Source organism: Staurois parvus, unplaced genomic scaffold (genome assembly GCF_062004578.1).
Source record: "Staurois parvus isolate SC_StPar_1 unplaced genomic scaffold, SC_StPar_1.0 ptg000365l, whole genome shotgun sequence".
Classification (NCBI taxonomy): Eukaryota; Metazoa; Chordata; class Amphibia; order Anura; family Ranidae; genus Staurois; species Staurois parvus.
In genome coordinates, this window is record NW_028318161.1 from 262,468 (window position 1) to 275,127 (window position 12,660).

The 12,660-nt window shown below is 44.4% G+C and overlaps 1 protein-coding gene across 1 annotated transcript in view; it reads left to right on the plus strand.

Annotated features, from left to right (window-relative positions):
- Window positions 1-12,660, plus strand: part of LAS1L (LAS1 like ribosome biogenesis factor) — a 133,590-nt gene that overhangs the window by 53,986 nt on the left and 66,944 nt on the right. The window lies entirely within an intron of this gene.

Here is a 12,660-nt window from a genome sequence, read left to right on the forward strand (position 1 = left end):
CTGTTCAAGATGTAATGTATAGAGGTTTACAGGAGAGTGGGTAGCACATTTTCTGTACACAAGTCTTAGGAACATGATCCTTAAAGAATGGAAAGATTCGGAAAGAAAGCAGTTTCTCTCCAGGGGCCATAAATGAAGATTTCTGTTTTGGTCCAGGGGAGGAGATATTCTTTAAATGTCCCAAGTTAGATGACCCCTTTCACATCTCTCCAAGAATGCTGACTTGTCTTTTGAAAATGCAGGGGTTATTCAAGACCAGATGGATAGGAAGGCAGAATCATTGGTACGGAAAGCCTAGATCTCTGAAAACCTATCTATTCAGGGAAGCCTATCCTGCCCTCAGCTAAGGAATCTTCTACTCCAGCAGTTCATCCTGTACAGTTACTACCTTTTGTACCACTAGCCCCTCCTTCTTAGATTGTAAGCTCCAAGGAGCAGGGCCCTCTTAACCCTCTTGTATTGATCTGTATTGTTGCTGTATTGTCTCCTGTTATATTGTAAAGTGCTGAGCAAACTGTTGGCGCTATATAAATCCTGTATAATAATATTCAGCCTTTACACTTGGTCCAGCCCTGGCTTCTACATGTTTGGCCAGGAACTTGGATGTTTGGGTGGATAAGCTGGATGAACTTCTCTCCTCAGACACCCCTATTGTTTAGGTCCAAAAAGCCTTGCCACTCAGTTCCAAATCAGTCTCCTTCCTTGTGGATGCTGCCGCGGAGTCTGTTAGGGCTATGGCCAGAACTGCGGCACTTTTGAACTCTGCTCGCAGAGCCATTTGGCTCAAAGCTTGGGAGGGCGATTTATTTTCTAAAACCAAACTTTGTGGTTTACCTAGTGAAGGCAATCTATTATTTGGCTCTGGTCTGGAGACTTTTCTTTCTCGTTCCCCCAGAAAAGGGCAGTAAATTTCCAATAAAGAGTTAGAATTTTCGAGTTAAGGGGTCCTTTCGGAGCAAGCAGGAGAAACGTCGATTTGACCCCAAGAAACCTCAGCCTGGTTGAAAGCGCTGGTCTTTTGATCAGACCAAGGGAAAAGGGGGAGCCTTGTTCACCTCTAGGGACCCCACACCCAAAGCTGATAAGTGACACCAGGCCTGGGGGTAGGGGGAAGGTTGTCCTGCTTTTTCAATATTTGGGAATGAAAGGGAGTATTACCTTTCATTCTGCAGATTGTGAAAGAGGGGTACAGACTAGAATTTTTTTTCTCTCTCCAACCCCCCCCCCCCCCCAAGAATTTTTTTGCAACAAAGTTGCTAAGGTACAAGGTGAGTGCTCAGGCTTTTCTGGAGGGTGTGGGCCATCTGGCCTCTCAGGAAGCGATTATTCCAGTGCCAGTGAAGCATCATTTTCAAGGATTCTATTCTCATGTGTTTCTGGTAAAAAAAAGAATTTGGGCTGTTTCAGGATGATCATCAGTCTGAAAAGATTGAATCGTCATCTTGTGTACAAATGTTTTTGAACTGAGTATCTACACTATCAGGAATCGGCTATACCAAGGGTTGTTAATGGCCTTCTTAGATCTGCAAGATGCCTATCTCCATGTACCCATTTATCCAAGTTACCAGAAATATTTGAGATTTGCAGTCCATTCAGGAGAGAAACTGCAGCATTGGCAATTCCAGGCACTTCCTTTTTCCTTTTGGTCTGGCGGCAGTTCCAAGCTTATTCACAAAAGTATTAACAGAGGTTATGGCTATCTTGTAAATGCACAGTATTGCAGTGGTCCCCTAGTTAGATGACCTTTTGATTTTTGATCACATGAGAGAAAAAAATTAAGTCAGACTTGGATCTAGTTCTTTCGGAACTAGATTCTCTAGGTTGGTTAGTAAATCTAAGGAAGTCTAGTCTGGAGCTGTCCCAGACTGTGGAGCTCTTGAGTTACCTAGTAAATTCAGTTGCTCAGAAGAATTTTTTTGACAGAACCAAAGGTTCAGAGGTTAATAAAATGTCCAGACACAGCAGCAGGTGTCTTTCTTGGCCTAAAGACAGCGGCCATTCCAGGGGTTACCTGGGGCCAACTGCACTCGAGAAAGCGGCAAACATTTTTGCTAGCTTCATGGGATTGCTGTCACACTTCCCTGGACAAAGTGGTGAGTCTTCCACAGAACAATGCTCTGGATCTAGATTGGTGGTACAATCATTCAAATTTGTTAGGGGTTTGGCCCTGGTCTCAAAACAACCCTATAAATATTACCACAGATGCAAGTTCCTGGGGATGGGGGGTGCACTCAGGTCAGTCCCACGCTCAGGGGATTTAGAGTCTAAACCTTGTGGGGGCTTCCTCCAATTTCAGGGAATTTGATGACAGTGGGACGTGCCCTAAAATCCTTTTCAGACTCCATTCGCAACCAGGATGTGTTGATTTTTTTTTCATACAATGCCATGGCCGTGGCTTACTTGAGCAGACGGGGGGGAACAAGTTTGTAGACCCCATTGTCCCTGGCTCAGGAGATTTTGTGTTTTCTTGTCTGAATTCTCTGACAGCTGTCCATCTCAGGGCTTCAGACGATGTGCTAGCCAAGTATCTCGTTAGAATCCCATCCGGCAGGGAGAGTGAAAGTTGAATCCAGAAAGTTTTGCTCAGATTTCGGATTTGTGGGGCCTTCCAGAGGTGGACTTGTTCACCTTCGGCAGGAACAGCAAAGTTCAGAAATTTTGCCCTGGAGAGGGAGTCTCAAGCTCTGGGGGCAGATGCTTTGACTCAGGTTTGGGACTTCAGTCTAACTTCTGCATTTCCTCTCTTAGCAATTCTTCTGCAAGTATTAGAGAAATGCCAAGTCATCCTCATAGCTCTGTATTGGGTGAAAAGGAGTTTGTTCTCAGTTCTAATATCCCTGTCAGTTTCCCCTCCTTGGCTACTTCCAGATCGCCCGGACCTACTTCTTCAGCGGCCGGTTCTCCACCCAGATCTTCGTCTCTTCCATCTGACATCTTGGAGGCTGAAAGAAGGATTCTCAAATCCAAAGGTTGTTCAGAAAAAGTGATCGAGACACTCCTAGGCTGTAGAAAGCTCTGCACTAGAAAAATTTACATCAAAGTTTGGAGGATCCTTCTCGCCTGGAAGGTTAGGAAATTCCATCCCAGTAATATTGGGTTTTTTACAGGCAGGGGTGGATATGGGATTGGCAGTCCATACCTTGAAGGTACAGGTATCAGCCTTGTCCATATTCCTGGACCACAGATTAAGGGAGGATCCTCTTGTAAGGAGGTTCCTGGTAATATTATTATTATACAGGATTTATATAGCGCCGACAGTTTGCTCAGCGCTTTACATTATGGTGGGAGACAGTACACGAGACAATACAGTAACAATACAAATTCAATATAAGAGGGATTTGTGGCCCTGCTCCTTGGAGCTTACAATCTAGGAGGGAGGGGATAGAGGTACAAGAGGTAGTAACTGTGGGGGATGGAGTGGTTGGAAGAGTAGAGGATTCCAGTATTAGCTGAGGGCAGGGTAGGCTTCCTTGAATTGAGAGATTTTCAGAGTGCGCTCAAAAGTGAGCAGAGTAGGCGATAGTCTGATGGATTGGGGTAGGGAGTTTCAGAGGATGGGGGAAACTCTGGAGAAGTCCTGGAGATGAGCATGGGAGGAGGAGACAAGGGAGCTAGAGAGTAGGAGGTCTTGTGAGGAACGGAGAGTACTGTTTGGGTGATATTTGGAGACACTACTGGATGTAGTTTGGGGCAGTGTTATGAACGGCTTTATACGTCAGTGTTAGCGGTTTGAATTTTATCCGTTGGACAGTTGGAAGCCAGGGGAGGGATTGGCAGAGAGGGGTGGCAGATATAGAACGGTTAGTAAGGTGGATGAGTCTGGCAGCAGCATTCATGATAGACTGAAGAGGGGATAGCCTGTGATGAGGTAGGCCAGTGAGGAGGAAGTTACAGTAGTCAAGGCGTGATATGATAAGGGAGTGAATGAGTTGCTTAGTGGTTTCCGAGGTTAGGAACGGTCATATTTTGGAGATGTTGCGGAGGTGAAGTCTGCATGAGTTTGTCAGCGATTGGGGCTGGAAGGACAGATTGGAGTCTAGGATGACACCTAGTACCCTGGCTTGAGGGGTGGGACTGATGATAGTGTTGATGGTCTTGATGGAGAAGTCGTGGGGGGGGGGGGCGCGGGCTGAGGGGAATACTAGGAGCTCAGTTTTGGGAAGATTGAGTTTGAGGAAGTGGAGTGACATCCAGTCCGATATGTCACTTAGTAGGCTTGTGATACGTGCGGAGACTGAAGGGGTGAGGTAGGGGGTAGAGAGACAGATTTGTGTGTCGTCAGCGTAGAGATGCTAATTGAAGCCGTGGGACTTTTTCAATTGGCCAAGGGAGGAGGTGTAGATGGAGAAGAAAAGGGGTCCGAGGACAGAACCTTGAGGGACCCCAACAGAGAGGGAGTGAAGAGGAGGTGGCAGCATTATAGGTAACACTGAAGGAGCCATGTGATATGTAGGAGGAGAGCCAGGAGAGAGCGGAGTCTCTGAGGCCAAGAGAGTGTAGTTTTTTTGAGGAGGAAGGGGTGGTCAACCGTGTCAAAAGCTGCAGAGAGGTCAAGGAGTAGGAGTACTGTGTAGTGGCCATTGGTTTTGGCGGTTAGTAGGTCATTGGTGAGTTTGAGTAGGGCAGTTTTGGTGGAGTGTAGGGGCGGAAGCCAGACTGTAGAGGATCGAGGAGGTTGTTGTCGGCGAGGTGGTAGCTCAGGCGATTATAGACTAAGCGCTCTAGGAGTTTAGAGGTAAATGGCAGCAGGGAGATGGGTCTTAAGTTGTTCAAGTCGGTGGGGTCCACGGAGGGTTTTTTAATTATGGGTGCGCGTGCTTTAGAGGGGAGGGGAAGGTGCCAGTGGAGAGGGAAAAATTGAAGATGTGAGTGAGGGAGCGTAGGATGGAAGAAGAGGGTGACCGTAGGAGTTGTGAGGGGACAGGGTCCAGGGGGCAGGTGGTGAGGCGGGCTTCAGAGAAGACCTTGGCGACCTCTTCCGTAGTAGCGAGGTTGAAGGAACGAAGTGTTGAGGGGGTTTTGGTGTGAGGGATGCTAGGTGGAGAGGAAGTCTGAGCAGTGGCGATGTCCCTACGAATTGCGTCAATTTTGTTTTTAAGTGGTTAGCAATCTCGTGGGCGGTGAGTGAGGTGCTAGGTGGAGGGGGGGGGGCCGAGAAAGTAGAGAAGAGCCGACGAGGACTGGAGGAGAAGGTATTCCTGAAGGTAACAAAGTAGGCTTGTTTGGCAGCAGGAAGGGGGGGGGGGGCACACCATCTGGCAGCACAGGAGAGGCGATGGGCTCATTCTTATCCAAGACCAGAAACTTGGATGAGTATCGTAACATAGACCACGTGGTCCAGGTGTAGCAGTGAAGTTTTTTTTTTTTGTGGGATATCTAGAACATCATCCTTTTTTTCTTTTTTTTTTTTTGTCTAGTTAATTTAAAAATAGAAATTTGTTTTATGAAATCTTCATTCAGCCTTGTGTACTTCTTCTCATGTGTCAGGAGATTATTTCTTTGTTTTTCAACCTGCTCAAAACATGCCCAAGATTTGGAAGGTACTTTTTTTTTTTTTTTTTTTTTTTTTAAGTAAATCCCATACTCTGTCAGCTGATGTAAGGTGTAGTTTGATGATGCAGTTACCACTTCCCCAATCTACATCGGGGAAACAAAACTACAGCAAAATTCCCAGGAAACCAACTAATCCCATATCACATCTGCTTTTCAGAGCTGGGGATTTTTTGTTCTCACTGAATTTAGTCCCTTGCAAACCTAAACTGTAACCTGGCAACTTGATGATTGTGTTTTTCCATAAAGGATCAGTGCTGGGGTTATAGTTCAGATTGCAGTGTAAGTGAGATCAGCAGTAAGCTGGCATTTACGCCTATCGGGAAAATGTGTTTTAAATTGCTGTGTATTTGTAATGTGCTCCAGTGCTGTGTGAGTCAGTCTGGGGGAGTATTTATCTGTCTTTGCTTTGTAATTGTTCTTGTTGCAGTCTTCCAGTAAGGTGGGGGTTGGGAGATACAAATCAGTTTTGCAATAGTCAACTCATTTTGTAGCCTCTGTTTCAACAGCATGCCGTAATATAAAAATTAAGAAGAAAACATTCAAAGAAAAGTCAGTCATAGGCTATATTTAAGATTTGTCTGTTTAAATTTCAGTGCAAGGACAAGGATTCTTATGTTGGAAGCATTTGGAATTCTCAGTAACAGTTGGGGAGCTTTGTTTGGTTAGCTACTGCAGGGAGTGTCAAACAAGAGTATTAAGTTGGATAGCTTGTTTTGGTAATCATATACACATTTCTAAAAGTTTGGGGAACTTTTTTTTTTTTTTAATGAAAGGTTCTTTTTATAGCTGATACAGAAAATAAATATTTTGGGAACTAAAGTTCACACATAATCTCTGAGGAATAAACCGCAAGGAATAAGCTACAGGCAAACACATACAGTACACCATAGCACATATAGAAAATCTGGTCAAACTCCATGCACTATAAAATACAGCAAAAAAAACAGTACTGTAAGAGTTATCAGAGGCGGTAAAAGCGGAATTGATCCACCTACCCCAAATCTTACCATAAACATAAGGGGTACTGCTGTGTTTGCATATGTTGCTTTGTAGAAGGGAAGAGCTTAAGTCACCAATTTATTTCAGGCTGCTAAAGTGGGTATCAAAACCTTTTTTTCAAGATAGGATAATAAGTTTCCTATCATAGTAGAACAGCAGCATGAGCTAGGAGTGGATGGTACAAGTACAGTGCCTTGAAAGTATTCATACCCCTTGAAATTTTCCACATTGTCATGTTACAACCAAAAATGTAAATCTATTTTATTGGGATGTGAAGTGGAAGGAAAATGATAAATGGTTTAATAATTTTTTACAAATATGTGAAAAGTGTGGCGTGCCTTTGCATTCAGACCACTTTATTTTGATTCCCCTAACTAAAATCTAGTGGAACCAATTGCCTTCAGAAGTCACCTAATTAGTAAATAGAGTCCACCTTTGTGTAATTTAATCTCAGTATAAATACAGCTGTCCTGTGAAGCCCTCGGAGGTTTGTTAGAGAACATTCGTGAACAAGCAGCATCATGAAGACCAAGTAACACACCAGACAGGTCAGGGATAAAGTTGAAAAGTTAAAGCATGGTTAGGTCATTAAAAAAAAAAAAATATCACAAGCCTTTAACATCTCGTGAACCACTGTTCAATCCATCATTTGAAAATGGAAAGAGTATGGCACAGTTGCAAGCCTACCAAGATTTGGCTTTCTGTGACAGTTGTGGCGTCAGACCCCAGCCCTTCTCACCAAACTCATGACCGAAAGACTAGCTGATCTAAAACCGCGATGTCACGTGAGTAACAATGCCACGCCCAGCTGCACCCTGCACAATGATTTTCCAGCTAATGGACCACAATCTGTTTACCTGCAGCCTGGGAGCGATTGTTACTGGGTCAGGTTAATTACGCAATTAACCCTTCACACTGCCACCACCTCCTTTTTGTACAGAGAAAGAGGAAACTGCAATATCAGCAATAACACTATGATGTTTTTATAATCATTTGCATACACAATGTCACTGTAGACAGATGTATGCAGACGTTTTAAAACACACAGTAGCGCTCTTCAGAGACAGGAATTCTTAATTTGCATTAAAGAGCTTTAGAAACAGTTCAACACTTGCAGAAAGTAACATTTATTACGAAAATGTCAAATACACACACACACACACACACACACACACACACACACCAATAAACAGAAGTTTAGAGAGATAAAGTACTTGCCAAAAGGTTAAGCAAATCAAGTTTCCCGAGCAAAAGGGCCTCATCTCCCAAAGTTAGTTCCGATGTTTAAAGGGAGCTACTTCAACTCAGCTTAGCTTTCTGCTCCAAGCATAACAGCTTTTATAGGAACTCACCAGGGTTTCTCCTTGAATCAGAGAACCAATCACCTCACTTGGGGAGGGTGTTGGAGGCGGAGACCCCAGCTAGAACCAAAATCCCTCTCAGCTTATATCATGACCCATAACTTACCTTTCGTGCATGTAGCAGCCTAGCCACTAGTAGATTAATATTCAGAAGCATCTGCTGAACGTCTAGATATTAAATATGACATACCTGCTTGAGGCGGTTAAGGAGATATAATTTTTTGCTTGTGACGATCGCAGCGTCAGACCCCAGCCCTTCTCACCAAACTCGTGACCGAATGACTAGCCAATCTAAAACCACGCTGTAAGGTGCGTAACAATGTCACGCCCAGCTGCACCCTGCACACAGATTTTCCAGATAATGGACCACAGTCTGTGTACCGGCAGCCAGGAAGCGATTGTTACTGGGTCAGGTTAATTATGCAATTAACCCTTCACACTGCCACCACCTCCTTTTTGTACAGAGAAGGAGGAAACTTGGCAATATTAGCAATAACACTATGATGTTTGAATAATCGTTTGTATACACAATGCACCACAGACAGATGTATGCAGACGTTTAAAACACACAGTAGCGTTCTTCAGAGGCAGGGATTTGTAGTTTGCATTAAAGAGCGTTAGAAACAGTTCAACGCTTCAGAAAGTAAGATTTATTACTAAAAAGGTCAAAAGGGTGCAATAAAAATATTTACAAAAAAAAAAATAGAGAGAGAGAACCATAGCACAGCAACGAGATAACAGAGAAGTTAGAGGGTTAAAGTTCTTGCCACATGTCCTGGGTTAAGCAGATCAGGTTTCAGAGCAAAGGATTTATCTCCCACTGTCAGTTTCGATGTTAAAACGGGAGATTATTCAACTCTTCACACACTGCTCAACTCAGCCTAGCTTAGCTTTTCTAGTAACTCCACAGGGTTTCTCCCTGGAGCAGTAAACCAATCGCCTCATTTGGGAAGGGAGGTGTAGGTGGAGATCTAAGTTATGACCAAAAACTCTCATAGCTTCTATTAAGATTCATAACTTATTCTCAGGGCATTTAGCAGCCGTGCCGCTAGTAGATTAATATGCAGACACATATGCAGAACGGTTAGATATGAAATATGAAATATTTGCGTGAATGGTTCAGGAGATATAATTTTCTGCTCTCCGGTATGTGTCAGATACGGGGTGTAATGTATCAGGAAACTTGTTGACGTAAGCCATCCGACTATGTGCTCCATGTTTATGTAAGTCTTTCATAATCCAAGATATGTAATCATAGGGGAAAATTAATGTTGAATGTGGGGTCTGGTTTATGACTTATCTGGAATGTCTTTGAACTCAGTGAAGGACTCGGTTTACACTTTTATGATCCCTTTCCAAGCAAGAGTTTCTTAGACGGAGGCACCTAGCTAGTAAGGTTTTATAGCCAGGATGCCCTCCCACTGAGTTTGTTGCCTGTGATCTCTGCAAACACACACCGACCACATGTCACTCAACAGAGAGGGAGGGGGATGAGGAAAGAGGGGGAGAAAGATAATTATACCAGATGGATTCTTTGCCAAAATGGAGGTTCGCATCCATCTGTGTGCATGATTGCTACACTGCTCTCCTGTAGATGTCAGCTAGGGGGTGTAATATATCAGGTGACGTGTATTAAAGTGACCCATCTGAATATATTCCTGGTCTCCTTGTAAGTCTTCCATATTCCAAGATATGAAATCATAGGGGAAAGTGGATTTTGAATGTGATGTCTGTTTTACGGCTTATCTGGAATGTCTTTAAAGCCCAGCGAAAGACTGGTTTATGGTTTTATGATTCTTTTCCAAGCAAGAGTCTCGCAGACATACGGGGGCCAGGCTAATTGGGGTTTATAACCATGAAGTTCTCCAAATGTGTTTGCTGCCTGTGATCTCTGCATCATACAGACCCCATGTCACTCAGCAGAGAGGGAGCGGGGATTTGGAGGAGAGCGATACAAGATGGAGGACTGCATCCATCTTTGTATGCACAATTGCTACACCGTCCACCTAAACTGACAGGCTGGGCAAGGAGAGCATTAATCAGAGAAGCAGCCAAGAGGCCCATGGTAACTCTGGAGGAGCTGCAGAGAGCCACAGCTCAGGTGGGAGAATCTGTCCACAGGACAACTATTAGTCGAGCACTCCAGAAATCTGGTCTTTATGGAAGAGTGGCAAGAAGAAAGCCATTGTTGAAAGAAAGCCATAAGAAGTCCCATTTGCAGTTTGGTTTGTGAGGAGCCATGTGGGGGATACAGCAAACATGTGGAAGAAGGTGCTCTGGTCAAATAAGATCAACATTTAACATTTTGGCTTAAAAGCAAAATGCTTTGTGTGCCGGAAAACTAACACTGCACATAACCCTGAACACACCATCCCCACTGTGAAACATGGTTATAACAGCGTCATGTGGGGATGCTTTTCTTAAGCAGGGGCAGGGAAGCTGGTCAGAGTTGATGGGAAGATGGATGGTATCAAATATTAATATTGTTATACATTTATATAGCGCCAACAGTTTGCTCAGCGCTTTACAATATAACGGGAGACAATACAGTTCAATACAAGTGGGTTAGGAGGGCCCAGCTCCTTGTAGCTTACAATCTAAGAGGGAGGGGCTAGTGGTGCAGAAGGTAATAACTATAGGGTATAGACTGGCAGGAGGAATAGAAGATTCCATTATTAGCTGAGGGTAGAGAGGTTTTCAGAGATTGCCTAAAAGTGAGCAGAGTAGGCGATAGTCTGATAGATTGGGGTAGAGAGTTCCAGAGGATGGGGGAAGCTCTGAAGAAGTCCTGGAGAAGAGCGCGTTAGGAGGAGACAAGGGATCTAGAAAGCAGGAGGTCGTGCGAGGAGCAGAGAGTAGGGTTGGGTGATATTTGGAGACCAGATTGGTGATGTAATTTGGGGCTTAAAGCTAAAATTGCTGTTATTTTTAATGTTTTGAATTTTATCCATTGGGCAATGGGAAGCCAGTGGAGGGATTGGCAGAGAGGGGTGGCAGATATGGAACAGTTAGTAAGGTGGATGAGTCTGGCAGCAGCATTCATGAGATATTAAAGAGGGGATAGCCTGCGATGAGGTAGTCCAATGAGGAGGAAGTTACAATAGTCAAGGCAAGAGATACCAGGGACTGAATAAGTTGCTTAGTAGTTTCAGAGGTTAAGAACGGGCATATCTTGGAGATGTTGCAGAGGTGAAGTCTGCAAGATTTGGACAGCGATTGGATTTGTGGCTGAAAGGACAGATGGGAGTCTAGGATTACACCTAGCACCCTGGCATGACGGGAGGAACTGATGGTTGAATTTTGATGATTGAATGGTTGTGTTATTGATCTTGATGGAGAAGTCAGGGGAGGGGGCACGGGCTGGAGGGAATAGTAAGAGCTCAGTTTTTGAAAGATTGAGTTTGAGGAAGTGGGGTGACATCCATGCCGATATGTCAGTAGGTTAGTAATGCGAGAGGAGACTGAAGGAGTGAGGTGAGGAGTATTAAGATAGATTTGTGTGTCATCAGCCTAGAGATGGTACTTAAAGCCATGGGAGTTTATCAAGTGACCAAGGGAGAAGGTGTAGATGGAGAAGAGAAGGGGTCCAAGGACATAACCTAGAGGGACCCCTACAGAAAGAGGGAGTGGAGAGCGAAAGCCAGATTTTAAAGGGTCAAGAAGGTTGTTGTCAGTGAGGTAGGAGCTCAGGTGATTGTAGACTACGTGTTCTAAGAGTTTCGTGGTAAACGGGAGCAAGGAGATGGGTCTTAAGTTGTTCAGGTTGATAGGGTCCAGGGAGGGCTTTTTAAGTATGGGAGTGATGTGTGTATGCTTTAGATGGGTGGGGAAGGCACTATTAGAGAGGCAGAGATTGAAGATGTGAGTGAGGGAGCATAGGATAGAAGAAGAGGGTGACCGTAGTAGTTGTGAGGGGACAGGATCCAGGGGGCAGGTAGTGAGACGGGCTTCTGAGATAAACTTAGTGACCTCTTTGGTGGTAGCAAGTTCAAAAGAGGAAAGTGTTGAGGGAGGTTTAGTATAAGGTATGCTTAGTGGGATGGGTGTCTGTGCAGTGGAAATGCCCCTACGAATTGCATCAATCTTGTTTTTGAAATGTTTGCAATCTCGTAAGCAGTGAGTGAGGTACTGGGTGAAGGTGAACAAAGAGAGTGTTAAAAGTAGAGAAGAGACAATGAGGACTGAATGACAAACTATTGATGAGAGTGACAAAGTAGGCTTGTTTGGCAGCATGGAGGGAGGAATTGTATGTTGAGAAAGCAGATTTATATTGGATGGAAGCTTGCTGAGATTCGGTTTTACGCCACACTCGCTCCAGCGCACGACTATGTTGCTTAAGATTTCTGGTGTCGTCAGTCTGCCAAGGTTGTAATGGTCGTAGCCTGATACTTTGTGTAGGAGCAAGTGAGCCTAATGTGGATGAAAGTGAACGGTTGTAGACAGCAGTGGCCAGGTCAGGGCGAGACAGGGGAGAGATTGTCAGAGGCTGTCAGTTGCAGAGTGGAAAAGAGAAGGGTTTAAGTTGTGAAGGTTTCTGCGGGTAATTGTTTGCTGCTTGGAGGGATAAGGGTTTGAAGATGAGGACACTGTAAAGGTGATGAGATTGTGATCAGAGAGAGGAAAGGGGGTGTTTGTGAGATTGTAGGGAGTGCAACGATGGCAGAAAACAAGGTCTAAAGCATTCCCATCAGAGTGAGTAGAGGACTGTGTACATTGAGTTAAGGCAAAAGATGAGGTTAGGTTGAAG